Source organism: Mobula birostris, chromosome 23 (genome assembly GCF_030028105.1).
Source record: "Mobula birostris isolate sMobBir1 chromosome 23, sMobBir1.hap1, whole genome shotgun sequence".
Classification (NCBI taxonomy): Eukaryota; Metazoa; Chordata; class Chondrichthyes; order Myliobatiformes; family Myliobatidae; genus Mobula; species Mobula birostris.
The window spans coordinates 13,378,765-13,396,613 of NC_092392.1; the positions used below are offsets into that span (position 1 = coordinate 13,378,765).

Sequence of the window (17,849 nt, forward strand, 5' to 3'; positions counted from 1 at the left end):
CAGTCAGATCCCTATCTAGCTCAGAGTGGCTAACAGTCACTCAGCTGGCCCAGGAAACAGCCAAATCCATACCGCAAAGACTACTCCAACAAGTGGCAACAAGGCTCCATGAAGTAGTGGTCCTCCAATCAGGCCTAGAGATCACAAATGGTTTCACTAGCCTTCCAAGCAGCAGGTTGCTCCAAGGAGAACTGACAAGACAAACCAGCAACCCACACTCAACCCCGAGGCTACTTATATTCCAAGCCCAAAGATGGGATTCAGGTGCCTATGATTAACTCAACCAAACGAGGGACAGCTGGAAGACCCGGAGTCCTGAATCCACGGACCAGACCATGAACCCGAATACCGACTTCATGGACCGGACCATAACATGTTGTAGAACAAAAGGAGCTGGAAGTACAAGTACATGGTTCTCTGAAAGTGATGTCACAGGTAGACAGGGTGAAGAAGAATATTTTTGACATGCTTGTCTTCAACATTCAGGGCACTGAATATAGAAGCTGGGATATTATGTTGTAGTTACACATCCGTGACACCTCATTTGGAATATTGTATTCAGTTTTGATTACCCGACCATAGGAATAATGTCATTAAATGGGAAGGAATGAAGAGATTTACATGGATGATGTTGGGATTGAGTTATAGAGAAATGTTAAGCAGATTAAGACTTTATTAATTGGAGAATAAGGAGTTATCTCATAGAGGTATACAAATTTATGAGGGGGGAGAGATGGGATGAATTTGCTCTATCTTGTGCCTAGGATTGGAAAATCAGGAGCTAAGGGGAATGGGTTAGAGGTGAGAGATTTAATCAGGACCTGAGGGGCTACTCTTTCACCCAAAGAGTAGCTGGTAAATGAATGAGCTGCCAGAGGAAAGGCAGATACATTACAGTATATGAACAGGAAAGGTTTAGAAAGAAAAGAGTCCACCACCAGCATAAGGTATTAGTTTAGGTGGGAAACTTAGTAGGCACTGATCAGTTGTGTCAGATGCTGTATGTCTATCATTATCTTTCAATCACTTTGAGCTACCTACTGTAAGTTACCCAGATCTTAGAAGCATATGGGGCAGGGATTGCTGCTGTCTAGCAAACTCTTAAGTTTGGAGCAAGCCTGAAGTCTTGATCTACAAAGTCGGGGATGAAGAACGTGTGGTTGGAGGTTAGAATGTAGGCCAGGTGCTCTGCTACGACCAGGTAGCTGGCAACATGGGGACAACCATGCAATAGGAGCCGACGGCGCCCGAGTGTTCAAGCAAAGCTGAGGCCTGGACCGACTCGGCCAATAATGTTGATAATTAACTGCTTCCTCAATTCAGGGACAAAGGGACGGATGATAAGCACCGGTAATGGCAGCGACGTCCAAGCGCAAATAAATAAATGTACTCTGACCAGCTCAGCTCCACACTGAACGCCCACGCACTCCCAGATTACTCGCGGGGAAAGCCAAACCCCTCCTCCTCAATTTGTAATTCAAACCATTTACTGGATCACCCCTTCATTTCACGTATGAACTTCCATTAATCCTCAGATCCCCCGAAAAACTCACGTCGATTCCGCCTAGGAACCAAAACAACCGACCACATAGTGAAGGTCTGGGGAAGATCGGGGTAAGAGAAGAAAAGCCATTTTTTTTTGCTGGGAGATAGATTAATTGAAAATAAACACGCATTTGACTGGTTGGAGTGCGACCCTGTGTGTGTGCGCACTTTAATCCAGTCATTCTTGACGAGAGCTACAATCGCAACAAAGCGCCGGCGGGCCAGACGTCAACTTGTGCCAGGGATCGGATTGGAGCGGGTGGCGGGGAGAGCTCGTGTGGCATTTCTACCGCCAGTGTGAGAAGTACCGAGCTTCGCCCGCCTGGCAGCCGTCCTTCAACAACAAAGGGCTCGCTGAGCAGCGCGCCGCCACCTCGGCTTCACTACCCTGGCAGCGAGGCGATGGGAGGCTTTCTCCTCCTCATTATTCGCAGGGAATCCGACAATTCCGTTTCCTGTTCCTCGTTGTTACTCAGAGCGGATGTGTGCATCGCCCACAGGTGAGTCTTTCCACCCCTCCCTCCCTGTCTATCCCCTCTCTCTCTCTATCTCTCTCTCTCTCTCTCCCCTGGATTAAACACCGGGTCATGTGAGTTAGTCACCTTCCTCCAGTCTCTCCGGTTGAGCCGCACGCCGAAATTAAAGGTAAACTATTCCGGCTTTAGCAAGCAGATCGATTAATTTTTTGTCGCTCTGTGTAGTTACTTCTTCCTCACCCCTCCCTCCCTCCTTCCCAGGTGGTTTTTATCAAAAGGTTAAACGGAAGGAACGCGCAGAAAAGTTAAATGAAGTTGGGGCGCGATCGCGGATTGGGTTTTGAACTTTTGGAGGTTGTAACTTCTCGGGCTCCTGCCTTGTTGTATTGTGCTGAAGGGCTGTCGAGGGAAGCAAGGCTTGGAAAAGCTTGTATTTGCCACAGTTCAATTGGTTTTCGATGGGGTTGCTTACGGGAGTCGCGGCTTCTGATGGATCCGACTCCTGTCTGCGAGCCCAGCCCTAACAGGAGAGCAGAACAACCGCTCAGTCTTGTCGTTGACGCGTCCCTCCCTCCTTCTCTTTGTGTTTGGGGGAAAAAAAACTGGGCAACTAAGGGACGAATGGCAGCAAACTGAGAACAGAAAGGGAGTTAGCGAGCTCCGGGTGGCTGGATTGCAAGTTTGAACCCGACGTCAGGATGGCCTTTAACCGTTCTTAGCTGGGTGTGTATTGCTAAAGCTCGATGGACCTTTTCAATGCCCCCCTCCCCGAGTGTTAGCATTTCCAGCTGAGGAATGTGTCAAATGTATACGGTACGGCTGGTTGTTATTAGGGAAAATACGTTTGGATCAGCTCTTCGTGATGTTTATGGTAACGCGAGGTATTCAATAGTTGGGTGTGGTTAGTGATCTTGTTTTTGTTTTTGAGGATTTAGAATCGATTATTAAAATCTAAAGCTAATTAAATTCTGCACAGCATCCCGACGAGAACTTTTCTGGTATTAACCCTTTGATGGAAGAGCTCTTTCGTACAGTATCTATTGAAAAGAAATTCCGTGGTCTTATGCAGCCTTTATTGTTGGAGGCGGCTAGCCTACTCCCAGTGGGAAGCTTGCCTTTTGCTGGCACGAGTAAGGAGATAAATGTTTTTCATATGTTTCTCTGACCATGCAAGGAACTTAGTTTGCGGGTTATGAGCGGGTAATAAAACCCACGGCCCGGAGCTGTAAAAGAATAGGATCAATCAGGGCTTTGAAAAGGAATCGGACAGGTACAGGGGGGAGTATGTGTTGGAAGAAGACTGAGCGAATTGCTCTCCCAGGAGCTGGCATAGTCTAGATGGGATAAATGACGACTTATTTGTACAAAATAATTCTTAGTCACTATTTAAACTTTTTCGTCATTTTTCCCATTGAGCTTTTACGTTGAATTCGTTTTCTTTAGTAATTTTCAACAAGTTCTATCAAGTGTATTAAGGAAGAAAATATCTTGTCACTAGTCGAACAAGCGTAACAATTGGTGTGAACTTTTTATTCTAGTGGCATTTTTAGCGAACTTTACATTTCTTTTGAAAACAAATTGATTCATAAGGACCTTTGTGAAATTTCTGTGCCCATGGTGTGCCTAGCTCTTAATAGATATAAATCTCAGTAATCATGACGTATTCGTATTATTTTCAGTCATTTCTAGTTAGTGTTCCTGATTCGAAGATTATGTATTATGAGATTACATGGTATAACTGCAAAACAGTGAATCTTCTAGTAATGAATTAGCATTACATTGCTTGTGCCTTGGATGCTGACATTGGTGAAGTTGCATCCAGTTTGTATCCATAGTGCATGTGTTGCATTGATCTTGCATGCAGTAGAACAATATATCTTCCTTTTTCATCGTGTCGCCGAATATTGAATCTTCCAGGGAGAGGCTGTGTAGAGGCCAGACATGACTATAGGGAGTGAGGGAAATCCCACTGGGAAATCACTTCGCTTCACACTGCCCTTGCACACCTGCTTACATGAGTTTGGTCTTAACACAAATCCGGATGTGTCTGGAGAATTGGATAGAGAGATACAGAAAAAACATCTTTCTGTGTGAAAGAGTTGTGAGGCACTTATTCCTTGTGAACTGGATGTTAGATAATCGAATGCAGAGACTTGAACACCAAAATTCTCATCAGGTATCCCAGTGCAGTGCGCTGCCAAGGTGCAACCATTCAGATGAAAATCTAAAATTAGACTTTGATTTATTGAATGAACTTAGAAGAGCCCTTGGCACTGTTTTGAAAACCACGACTTCCCAGATGATCTCGAACCTTGATTAATATTTATTCAATACCAATAGTATTAAAGTAACTTATTGGGTCATCATGCCATTGCTGTCTGTGAGATCCTGTTGTGTAAAGATCAGTTCTGTTTCCTGCATCCTGACAAGACATCACACCTCAAAGGTACTTCAGGCAACACACATCAAAGTTGCTGGTGAACGCAGCAGGCCAGGCAGCATCTCTAGGAAGAGGTACAGTCGACGTTTCGGGCCGAGAGGTTTTGAAATGTTTTAGGCAACTTGAGATGTGCTACATTAATCAGAATAGCAAGAATTCCCTTCTCTTCCACACAACTTAGTTGTGCAGTTGATTTTCAGGAAAATTCATTTCACTTTCACCTTCTATCCATGCCTACAGTTTGTATATAACAGTGCATTTTGAGATGGTATATTGGGTATTTATTTTAGATTAAACTGGCTTTCAGAACTGAAAAATACCAAGTTCTCAGTTTTCCGTTGATTCTTCATTACTCAGGCTTATATGGCTTGTGGTTCTTTGTGGTATGGTTTTCAATCCTTGAATGTGGTCTTTGTAGTATTTTCTTTTCTTGGCTAATTGGTTTAACATATTATTGCTTTTGCTGATGCTGCTTCATGTTAGTTAGATCTGTTATGACAGATTTACTCAGACTTCTGGGTCTGTTTTATATTTTCCTTGAGTATTTCGGTGCCCTTAACAGTGCTTCTCCTTGCATTGCTGGCCCTTGGTAACTGTTGCCTACATACTGTGTTCTGACCTTGCAATTTCACAACTCCATCCAGTAAATTTCCATTTTCATTTATAAACTAGACTAATTTCAGTCGAGCTTCTGGACTCATCCAGGTTGTTGTAATTAGAAATGCTTGTGGTTCGAACTGTAAGCTGAAACATTCTTGACATAATCCTCTTTCTTACCCGACCAACACTGCCATCCAAATAATGTGCACATCTGGAATCACCCAGCTATACATCATATTCAATCTTACTGCAACTATCCTCATTTTAACTTTAAATTATATAAACTTTGCAGTCTAGTTTGCTTCCACAGTATCCAAGACATCTTCAAGCAGCAGTGCCTCAGAAAAGCAGCTTCCATCATCAAGGACCCCCACCACCCAGGGCATGCCCTCTTCTCATTGTTGCCATCAGGTACCGTCGATGAGGTACAGAAGCCTGAAGGCACACACTCAGCAATTCGGGAACAGCTTCTTCTCCTCTGTCATATGATTCCTAAATGAACATTGGAACTCATGAACACTACCTCACTACTTTTTTAAAAACTTATGTTTTTTGCACTACTTAGCTATTTAATATACCTATATACGCACTGTAATTCAGGTATTTTTACTCATTGTGTATTGCATTGCACTACTGCTGCAAAGTTAACAAATTTCATGACATATAGGTGATATTAAACCTGATTCTGATTCCAACTGACCATGACCAGTTAGTGCTTTATACTCTGCTTGAACTTCATTTTGCTGAATTTATTAGAATGCATCTCTTACTCACTGCCCTGTGCACATCCTTGCGCACACACCACCCCCTCAGGCACCTAAAACGAAGCTTGCTTTCATACAAAACTTTGCTCATTATTTTATTTGAAATACAGATTCAGCATGTTATTTCTGCTGTACTTTATAATGCAGAAACTGTTACTGTGTATGAAACCACTTTGAACGTGTGCGGATGTCTGTTTACTAGTTTATTCTTGAACGATTGCTTTGTAAAGTTCCACTGACCCCAAACCCTCTGCTAAGATGCTGTTTCAATTTCTCATGAGATAACTTGGTTTGGTAATTTCATTTTTATTTGGCTTTCTTTTAGAAATATAAATACTCTAGCCTGAGATCCTCCCCCTCCCTTCTGCCCACCCAACATGTTGACCAGGCTTTTTTTTGGGTAAATTCAGTGACTCTGTGCTTCACAATATCTTTCATTTCCTGTACATTGTTAGTTATTCTTTATTAACAATTCAAACTTGTGGGTGCTTTTTTTGGACATAGCAAGTCTTGAAGAAGTCAAGCTTTTACATTTCCTAGCTCATGACATTTTAAACTGTTTTGGGCATTTAGTTGATTAAAATGCCTTGACTTCTCTTTTTTATTTTCCGCGTTTCCTCTATTGAACTTGGTGGTTGGCAGCATGCCCCCTGATTTCTTATTGCCAAACATAATCAGTGTCTGATTTTAATGGTTTGTCTATCTATTATCATATAGTAAATTGTAAGTGGGGCCTTCCCTCGCCCGTGCAGATATTAAAATGATTTTGATTGCCGTATCACAATTCATGAGAACTCTCTTTTTGTTCTAGTTTGGAAGGAGTAGACACATGGTCTCATTTTTATTTGTTTGGTGTGAGAATGCCTGGTTTGCACTTGATAAGTTCCTGTGATGGTATTCTTGAAGTCTGCATCTGTACATTTGTGGAGAATGTGTGATGACTGTTCACTCCAGGGGGGGTCATGTGTAGGGTGCTCTGCCACACTGTAAGAACAAAAGTTCACTTTTAAAATTTAATTTTACTTGATGTTGTCAAATGTTATGAATTAGCTTTTGACAACTTGTTCACACAAGTAATAACAATTGCAACTCAGTGATACACATTATTTATTTTCAGTGGTCTCCTAAATTGGTATAATTTGCTTTAGCCATATGAAATATGTTGCTTTACTAAATGGAAATTACTGTAAGTTTCTTTGTAAACATTTTCGTTGGAATAGATGGATTGAAATGTCACTAATTTCATTTAACATATCAAATCCACTAGGTCTCAATCTATTATATGGAAGTTGGTGTTGGGGGAGCAACAGGGGAATAGGAGATGAATGAATATCCGTTCTCAGGGGTGACGGTGGAGGATGCTTCATCTTAGGCCAGATAAGATTTTAAAAGAAGTGACTGAAGTTACTGAGCAAGTGAGACAGGCTGGAAATCAGATTGTAGAAGTCTGAAACAGATATAGTTCAGACAAGTGTAGAAAGAGGAACAGAATGTTTCAAGTTGTTTTCCTTTGTGTATGGCATGGGACAGCCTATCACGATGTGTGGTTTGATGATCTTCTCCAAGTAGTCATAGTATCTTCTGCAAATGTAGCTCACATTGGAAAGAACTTCCTATTCTACTTTTGAGGAAGTTGGTCACTTTATTTTTAACTGATCCAGTTATGAATACTTACAGTGGTTGAAACTGTGTGGTAAGTTGGGTAAATGTTGGTGTTTCTTCCCTCCCTCTTCATGTTCATGAATACAGATTTATTTCTCTCGATTCCCAGGAGTGCTATTAATGTCACTTTCAGTACCATATGAAACAACCATGTTGGGTAGAATTTCATTTTTGCATGTGTGCAGTGTTGGGGTCAAGAAGAAAGACCAAATTTCAAAGCTACTGTATCTTAATGAAGCTTTACATACTTAGTATCCAGGATATCTTCAAGGAGCGATGTTTCAAAAAGGCAGCGTCCATCATTAAGGACCCCCATCACCCGGGACATGCTGTCTTCTCATTGCTACCATCAGGTAGGAGGTACAGAAACCTGAAGGCACACACTCAACGATTCAGGAACAACTTCTTCCCCTCTGCCATCCGATTCCTAAATAGACATCGAACCCACGAACATTTTTTTATTTCTGTTTTTATACTAGTTATTTAATTCAACATATATACACACTTTCTGTAATTTACATTTTTTTTCCTTTTATCATGTATTGCATTGTACTGCTGCTGCAAAGTTAACAGATTTCACAACACGTACTAGTGATATTAAACCTGGTTCTGATTTTCATGTACACAATAAACTTGGTCTATATTTCTGGTTAGTGGTTCAGTGTTGTGCAGATTACTTATACAAGTTTAATACCAGTCAATAACTTCTTTTAATGATTACACATAAATCCATTCCTGCGAGGTATTGAAGCCATTGACATCAGAAACCATGCAGAGGAAAGTGAGCGTTTAATTTTGGTTGTAGCTTGATGTGTGTTGCTTGATTTCCAGCATCTGCAGAATTCTTGTTGTTTGCGTTTAAATTCACTACTGCGAAGCCTCTTCCGGTGATACCTACACTGAAGAAGTTTAGATCCTCTCTTCGACGGGAGTTCAGTGAAACCATCTCTCACTGCTCTCCATCTGTAATTTCTTCGGCTCTTCAACTTTTCGACCACATTTTGACTCAGACTCGCTATCACAGCCATATATCCTTTCTTGGAACGTGCCTCCGTCGCCAACTTACTCCAGTTGGCTTTAGGATTCCTTTCCAAGCCTCTCAATTTGGACCTTCTGAGGATCCCAGGTACTCACATTTTATTGACTCTACCTCTCGCCGCTTCTCCCATCAAGCTCTGAAGGCGACTCTCTCCGCCATGAGGAGGTACTTGGTGTCCCTATCCCAGATCCTTCCACACCTTCGGGACACTTTCTTCGCCGTCTGTAATGGTCCTACCCGTTATTTCATCCTCCGTCGGATTCACGCCTGCAATCGCCGTTTTTTTTGACTTTGTCATGTTAGGCAAAGATCGCAAGATCCTACATCTACGGACTCCAGAGCCTGCCGGCCCCGACGCTAGCGGGCATGAACTTCAGATTGCGGCCCCTGCCACTGATCTCGGCAGCTCCAACACCTCAGGGCATATTCAAAACCCGGACTCCAGCAACGACCATGGACACCTTCACAGCGATTGCGCAACCACCAACTGCGACACCAGCCTTGAACTCCAGGCCGGGTCTTTATGTGCTGCTGTTGTGACTCCCGTCTCCCCTTCCCCCACCAATACTCTGCAATTCCGTCTCCCTCAGATCCCACCGTCAGCTCCTGGGCCTTCCTCTCACCCCAACCCTCCCCTCTCCATTGACACCCCCAGCCTCCCCCCTCCCCCCTCCCCCCTCTGATCCCAGCTCTCATCCGTGCCCGGTCCTTACCATCCCCTCCGACCTTCAACTGTCGGAGGCAGAACGCTCTGTTCTCAGTAAGGGCCTCACGTTTGTCCCCCTTCGCCCACACCTCAGCGAGTTCCGTGTTCGCCATGATGCGGAACTTTTCTTCCGCCGTCTCCGTCTCCGAGCCTACTCCTTCGGCAAGGACTCCTCCACCCCCACCGATGACCCCTTCTCCCATCTTCAACCCTCCTCCTCTTCATGGACACCCCGCTCTGGTCTTCTGCCTGCTCTGGATCTCTTTATTGCTAACTGCCGACGGGACATCAACCGTCTCGACTTTACCGCACCTTGTCCCCATTCCAACCTCACTCCTTCGGAACGCTCTGCTCTCCACTCCCTCCGCACTAATCCTAACCTTATTATTAAACCCGCCGATAAGCGGGGTGCTGTTATAGTCTGGCGTACTGACCTCTACCTTGCCGAGGCACAGCGACAACCCGTGGATACCTCCTCTTATTTACCCCTCGATCGTGACCCCACTAAGGAGCACCAGGCCGTTGTCTCCCACACCATCACCAACTTTATCCACTCAGGGGATCTCCCATCCACTGCGACCAACCTTATAGTTCCCACACCTCGCACTTCCCGTTTCTACCTCCTACCCAAGATCCACAAACCTGCCTGTCCTGGTTTGTGGATCTTGACCCATTGTCTCAGTTTGCTCCTGCCCCACCGAACTCATTTCTGCATACCTCGACAATGTTTTATCACCCCTTGTTCAATCCCTTCCGACCTATGTTCGTGACACTTCTCACGCTCTTAAACTTTTCGATGATTTTAAGTTCCCTGGCCCCCACCGCTTTATTTTCACTATGGATGTCCAGTCCTTATATACTTCCATCCCCCATCAGGAAGGTCTCAAAGCTCTACGCTTCTTTTTGGATTCCAGACCTAATCAGTTCCCCTCTACCACCACTCTGCTCCGTCTAGCGGAATTAGTCCTTACTCTTAATAATTTCTCCTTTGGCTCCTCCGACTTCCTCCAAACTAAAGGTGTAGCTATGGGCACCTGTATGGGCCCTAGCTATGCCTGCCTTTTTGTTGGGTTTGTGGAACAACCTATGTTCCGTGCCTATTCTGGTATCTGTCCCCCACTTTTCCTTCGCTACATCGACGACTGCATTGGCGCTGCTTCCTGCATGCATGCAGAACTCGTTGACTTTATTAACTTTGCCTCCAACTTTCACCCTGCCCTCAAGTTTACCTGGTCCATTTCCGACACCTCCCTCCCCTTTCTAGATCTTTCTGTCTCTGGAGACAGCTTATCCACTGATGTCTACTATAAGCCTACTGACTCTCACAGCTATCTGGACTATTCCTCTTCTCACCCTGTCTCTTGCAAAAACGCCATCCCCTTCTCGCAATTCCTCCGTCTCCGCCGCATCTGCTCTCAGGATGAGACTTTTCATTCTAGGACGAGGGAGATGTCTTCCTTTTTTAAAGAAAGGGGCTTCCCTTCCTCCACTATCAACTCTGTTCTTAAACGCATCTCCCCCATTTCACGTACATCTGCTCTCACTCCATCCTCCTGCCACCCCACTAGGAATAGGGTTCCCCTGGTCCTCACCTACCACCCCACCAGCCTCCGGGTCCAACGTATTATTCTCCGTAACTTCCGCCACCTCCAACGGGATCCCACCACTAAGCACATCTTTCCCTCCCCACCTCTCTCTGCATTTTGCAGGGATCACTCCCTACACAACTCCCTTGTCCATTCGTCCCTCCCATCCCTCCCCACTGATCTCCCTCCTGGCACTTATCCATGTAAGCGGAACAAGTGCTACACATGCCCTTACACTTCCTCCCTTACCACCATTCAGGGCCCCAAACAGTCCTTCCAGGTGAGGCAACACTTCACCTGTGAGTCGACTGGGGTGATATACTGCGTCTGGTGCTCCCGATGTGGCCTTTTATATATTGGCGAGATCCAACGCAGACTGGGAGACCGCTTTGCTGAACATCTACGCTCTGTCTGCCAGAGAAAGCAGGATCTCCCAGTGGCCACACATTTTAATTCCACATCCCATTCCCATTCTGACATGTCTATCCACGGCCTCCTCTACTGTAAAGATGAAGCCACACTCACGTTGGAGGAACAACACCTTATATTCTGTCTGAGTAGCCTCCAACCTGATGGCATGAACATCGACTTCTCTAACTTCCGCTAAGGCCCCACCTTTTCCTCGTACCCCATCTGTTACTCATTTTTATGCACACATTCTTTCTCTCACTCTCCTTTTTCTCCCTCTGTCCCTCTGAATATACCTCTTGCCCATCCTCTGGGTCCCCCCCCCCCCCCGGTCTTTCTTCCCGGACCTCCTGTCCCATGATCCTCTTGTATCTCCTTTTGCCTATCACCTGTCCAGCTCTTGGCTCTATCCCTCCCCTTCCTGTCTTCTCCTATCATTTTGGATCTCCCCTTCCCCCTCCAACTTTCAAATCCCTTACTCACTCTTCCTTCAGTTAGTCCTGACGAAGGGTCTCGGCCTGAAACGTCGACTGCACCTCTTCCTACAGATGCTGCCTGGCCTGCTGCGTTCACCAGCAACTTTGATGTGTGTTGCTTGATTTCCAGCATCTGCAGAATTCCTGTTGTTTGGTGTGCAAGAGCTAGGTTGTGATAGGAGGCTATTAGACACTTAGGAGTTTAAGGGAATTGTGAATAGGAGCCTGTAAGTTGGGAGCTGTCAGGATCGTGGTGGTTGTGGTTGGTGAGAGAGAAGAGGAGGGCCTGAGGACTACGAGGCTTAAAGTAACTAAATTCAAGAATGCCAGAGACAGGTTGCTTAGGGAGGCTCCCTTTATATTTTACCGCAAAGAAACGTGATAATATTAAACACTTGGGGCATTTTGTCATGATGGGTGTACATCAGAACTACACGTTTCACAGCACAGGGTGTATGTGGCTCTTCAGTATGCTCTGAAAATGAGCTATTGGTTTAAGCACAATTTGCAGCCGGAAATACATGATGAGCTTCCAGGATGTGCAAGGTGCTTCCGGAATAATCGTAAATCATATTTTGTTTCCAGAAAACAAATCTGTATGTGTAGTACTGAGGAAGGAAAAATGGTGCCATGTGCCCCCTACTGCAACGTGGTGTTCTCAGAACCAGATTTTACATGTGTAATTTGGAGTCAAAATGCCGAAATATTTTAGTTTCGCACGCACGGATCGTGTGTCTGGACCAAAAGTTCTCAGACTATATTGGTGTTGTACCCTGTATGGAAGATAAAGGTGTCACATTGTTAGGTATGTAGTAATTTTTTTATGTATTGCACTGTGCTGCTGCAAAACAACAGATTTCATGACATATCAGTGATAATAAAGCTGATTCTGATTCTGAAAGTTAGAGAAGCTACTTCTTTTTGTGAGGAAATCCCGGATAAATTGGCAGGATTCAGCTTGGTGTGATATTTAGAGAAGCAATAGACATTTGATAAAGTTCTTCTGCTTATAATACAGTCAAGGCTGGGGATTAATTGAAAATTCCATGTATAGTACAGGTTCTTTGACTTACAAAGCCAAGATGGCTAAGTTACTAATCAAAACGAGTGTGTTAAAATGACTGAAGAGATTGGATGTCCTTTTCCTGTTCCTACAATGGATAAAAATATATTTTAACATTGAAATACAGTGACAAGTATTAGATGTTTCTCAGCTCCTTTTGAACTAAAAGAAAGAGGATCTCACTGAGATAAGAAGTATTGTATTTGAGTACTTTTACCAGTCCTGAGGAGTTACTTTTCTCCTGGGGAAGCAAATGTTCAATACTGTTTGGATTTCTACGCAACTTGATAACATTTTGGAAATGCTGAGAAGCATGGCATCAACCTATGTCCTGTCAGTTCTCTTGCAGCTGCATTAGCAGAAAAGCTGTTCTGAAATATAATTATTGGGCATGCTGGAAATTCCCAGTGTTGCGTCGAGTTGTTCTATGATCTTGGCAATTTGCTTGCAAACATTTCGTCGCCGTGCAAGGAAACAGTGCAGTGATGATGTCTCCTCGCATGATAACGAAAAGTTTTGGGGTAAATTGCCAAGATCGGAGAACAACTCAACCCCACCGTCAGCCACCCGAGCTACACGTTTTCTGAATTACAGTATTTCCAATTCCCAGTGTATTAATTCGCCATTTGATATGGCATCAGAAATGCAACAAGTTTGACATGAGTTAGAATAGCTCTGTAATGTACAACTTTTTTGTAGCAGTACTGTTGATAGGTTTACAGGTTATGCAGTGGATTCTGGTTAATGGGGACACATTGGGACCAGTACTCTTTGGACCAATTAAACAGCTGCCCCAATTACCTGAAGCTTTGTGGAAATAGTTGAAAAGGTATAAAAAAAGACAAGCTACTGTTTAACTGAGTAACAAATTGTGTATTTAAATGAAAAACAACAGATTAGAACATTATCAATACCATTATAGTACTGTAAAACTGTGTATTAGTTCAAAGGTTTATTTATTATCAAAGCTTGTATCAACTTCCAACTCTGAAATTTGTATTTCTCCAGACAGCCATGAAACAAAGAAAGAACATGAAAGTCATTCAGAGAGAAACATCAAACTCACATCCCCTGTACAAAAAGGAACGGCATCCCAGTCATCAACTCCCCCACCCCCTGCACAAAATAGAACGTGAGCTTGTACCCCCACACATACAAAAAACTAACAGAACATCTACATCCCCCCCCCCCAACACCTTCCCCTCGCACAACGAAATGGAAAAGGAATGGGCAATTTTAAAAAAAAACACAGAATATAAAAACCATGAGTCTTAAAATGTTCACAGACCGTAAACGCAGAGCCACGATATCACTGACATTCATTGAAAGGGAGGGACACCACATGACGCAGAGAGGCCTACCTGCCCACCACACAGCTAAAGGTCGTTCACAGGCTCCTTCTCCTGCAGTGATCAAAGGCAGGCAGTCAGTGCTGAATAGTTCCTAACAGTTATCGATGGGGAATTTATCCAGTGTATGCTACTGTGTTCTTTTGATTGACTGTAAAAGAGCAAAATCAGAGCAGACACCTAGTGTAGATGATGGACTGACCTCCTACAATCCTTTCAACAAATGCAACCTCCAAATCTTATTTTCATTGTAATGTTCAAGACTGTTGATACTTTCAAATTCTTTGTAGTACCTAACTTGTTGAAATAGTGAAATGATTTGATTTTCACTCCCAGCTGTTTCTGGCGTCTCCAAGCTTGAATGGTTGAAAACGCAGTGAGTAAAGCAGTTATGAATTGTCTTACCACTTATTTCTCACCAACTGTTAGTACCAGAATCTGTTTGGCTATGGTCTTCTGCCAATTTAGTGACATAGTGTCCGAAGTATACAACAGGAATCCTAGCTATTTTCTCTATTAGTGTTTGTTCTTCAAGAGTTAGCCCAAATAAGTGGGTGCTGTGATTAACTGATGGCCCTTTTAACCGGAATCCCCTGTATTTTACAACTGATCTGTCAGGTTATGTCACAGTAACCTTCAAATCAAATGTGAATTTCTGAGTTACTGTAGGCTTCAGAGTAAAACTGAAAATTATTTTTGTGAATAAATTCTGATGGATGTAGGAAGAACAGAATTTGGGGGAGCAGTATTCCCTTTCTATCTTCAGTGCAGATGACAGAAGGAAGTATAAATTGATGGGTGATTGCAATGTTGAGTTGGGTCCAAAAAGAGATGTTCTGTTGGGTGCAGTCTTTCATTGATTCTGTTATGGTTCTTGGATTTACTGATTGTGCCTATGAGAAAACAAGTGTCAGTGTTATATGTGGTGAGATATATCTATCTTGATAATAAATTTGTTTTAAACTTTGAAAAGTAGAGATGGAAAGATCTGATAAAGAGCATGATGAAATTGGAATTTCGATCAGTTTTGATTTTCTTTGGGAGGAAAATGTTTGTAATTTGTAAAAATGTTCTCTAGCAATTAAAAACCTGATGAATTAGATTTCACAATAGTAATAGCTATCTTCCAATGCATAGAGTTTCACTGGAAGTAATTAACGCTTATGATGTCAGTAACGTGGAATGGCTAAGATTTTATGTGGTAAGCTTAATTTGGTCACAGTATAGCAGTTTCAGGTTATTTAAATGCGTTTTGGTAGTGAACCAGGTAATAGGATGCTCTTCGCAAAACTTGATTTTATTGGGACCCTGTGGTCTGCGAACTCTTAATGCTCCATTTAGCTGCTCACATCAGTGGCTGGAAACAGTGCTATATCTCCCTGGTACTACAACCTCATGGTTGTTTTGACAGCAAATGTTAGGGGCTGTTTTGTTTTTTTAAGTGCATAGTTGTAGATATGATAAAGTAAAATTATTAGAAGCATGTGGCATACCTGGAGTCTAGATGTTAGCAGTGTCCTTTTTGTGCTTTGGCTTTTTAAAGATATCTATTTTTTTTAGTAATTTCATTTGTAATGAGTCAGTGAATCATGTTTCTTTATGTTGATGTAATTATTTCAAATTTTAAATTTCAAAAATCCCCATTTTTATTGTTTTTTGGAAATGACACATGATTGGGTGGTTAGAACTGAATTCTTGTGAATCTTATCAGTTTTATGCAGCTTTAGCACATTCTGGACCTTCATATATTTAAAAAAAAGCACAGTTCCTCAATTGACAGTGGGCTGTCTGCCTCTTCAAGACTAGAGCCTTCAGGGACCTATGAGGCAAAAACATCCTATGTCCTTTTACAGTTTGGAATGGGTGAATTAAGAGAAATTTGAAAGGCTCTTGCCCTCTTAGTAAATGCTGGTTAATTGTATTCCATATTTTTTTGTCTCATGTAAATTTATGAATATTCACGATTTCCATTTAATATCAGAGAAATGTATACAATATACAATCCTGAAATTCTTTTTCTTCCCAGCCATCCATGAAAACAGAAGAGTGCCCCAAAGAATGAATGACAGTTAAAATGTTAGAACCCCAAAGCCCCCCACTTCCTCCCTCCCATGCACAAGCAGCAACAAAGCAACGGCCCTCCCCCACCCCCCCGTGGCTAAGAATTTGGGGAATAATTCAACATGTCATGTTTCTGTTGCAGTTGGCTTTTAGAGTCACGGATCCATCATAGGCTTGTAGACCTCTTTAAGATCGTACACAACAGCTGACCCAGTACCGATCCCTGCTGCACACCATTGGTCACAGGTCTCCAGAGAGACCATCTTCTACTGCAACTCTGACTTCTCCTGCGAAGCCAATGCTGGAGCCAATTTTCTACTTTGTAGGCAACGTCCACCCCCCTTCCCACACATCAGCAACCTTCTTGGTAACCTCCTCAAAAAAAAACTGTGTAAGGTTGTGGTGGCAGTAGATACTCTTACTACGTCAGAGAAGCGTTTGGAGGAAGATGTGAAATGCCACAACATAGTAATTTGCAGACCTTGTACTGGAGTATGAGATTAGAACGCAGAGAGATACATACCAGTCAGTCAGCACTGATGTGATCGGTCAAAGGGGGTTGTTTCTGTTCTCTGAGACTGACTTTTTATGTTAAAACTACCACTTAATGTTATATGTGCATCACCATAACAATTTGAATAGATTGGGTAAATGTGATCTACCATGCACAGAGCCATGTTGTCTATCTCTAATCAGGCCCTGACTCTCCAAACATTGAAGGATTAACTGGCTTCTAAATTTGGGTAGTTGGTTGAACTTTACTGATGTGTGTGTTTACATTATCTGCATCACTTAATGCGAAAGAAGAAATTAGCGGCTAAATTATTGTGCAAAAAATGTCCCTACGGACATAGTTAATTTTAGTGGTGGAAGCTGGAATAGTGTTTTCATCGGAGTGTTTATGTTGGTAGCAACTCATTGGAACTTGAGCAGAACTTTGGACTTGATTTTTATCTTCGTTGTTTATTCAGTGATTCAGGGATTTGAGTCTTTTTTTCTCTCTGTCAAATACCAGTTCAAATTTTGTATTCCAAAGAGTGATACAGTCCAATGAGAAATGGGCCAAGTGCTCCGAGGAGAACACTGTACCAAAGTTAGTGTCCGATGACGTTGTCCCATATACTTAATTAAGCTGGATATTACTGAATGTAAGGAGATAGAGATCGCCGGATCATAACAGAAATAGCTAATGGATTGTTTAAAAGTCAGGAGATGTTTTTTGATCTTGTGATGTCTTTCTAACTGTTTTGATGAATTCTTTGTTGCATCCATATCGTGGAGTTGATCTCAGTGTAAACTGGTGCACCATGCTTGAAATTTATTCAGTCAAGGCTTGGTATTTTGCCTTTCACAGATATTTTGTGACACAGTTCATTTTAGTATGTTAAATTGTGTGAAAAGCTCGAGATCTGGAGTGCAATTTAATGTAGCTCTATCATTCCTCCATTTCATAATAGTGCTCTGTCACATTGACTTCAGAATTTAAAGTTCAATGGTAGAATCAGTGTTCAACATTTTGTATGCATAATGTGCGCTTGTTATCGTTGAGAAACCTAGGGAGAGCTGTTCATTTAAATGAAAAGCACAAAGGGAGAGGGAGACGGTAGATAAGAGAATCAGGAGATAAGAGAATGCAGCACCAGAACAATGGTAATTGGTCAACACTTGGTATAG

The 17,849-nt window shown here is 42.7% G+C and overlaps 1 protein-coding gene across 4 annotated transcripts in view; it reads left to right on the forward strand.

Moving 5' to 3' along the window:
- Window positions 1-1,490: 1,490 nt before the first annotated feature.
- LOC140187008 (plexin-B2-like) overlaps window positions 1,491-17,849 on the forward strand; it is a 254,710-nt gene continuing 238,351 nt past the window's right edge. The window contains exon 1 of one of the 4 annotated variants that reach the window (XM_072241869.1): window positions 1,491-2,045. The gene's annotated coding sequence lies outside the window, so the exon portion shown is untranslated. Of the gene's footprint in view, window positions 2,046-2,076; window positions 2,191-2,457; window positions 2,745-17,849 lie in introns of those variants that run through there. The other 3 variants (XM_072241873.1, XM_072241870.1, XM_072241872.1) reach the window with 3 other exon arrangements.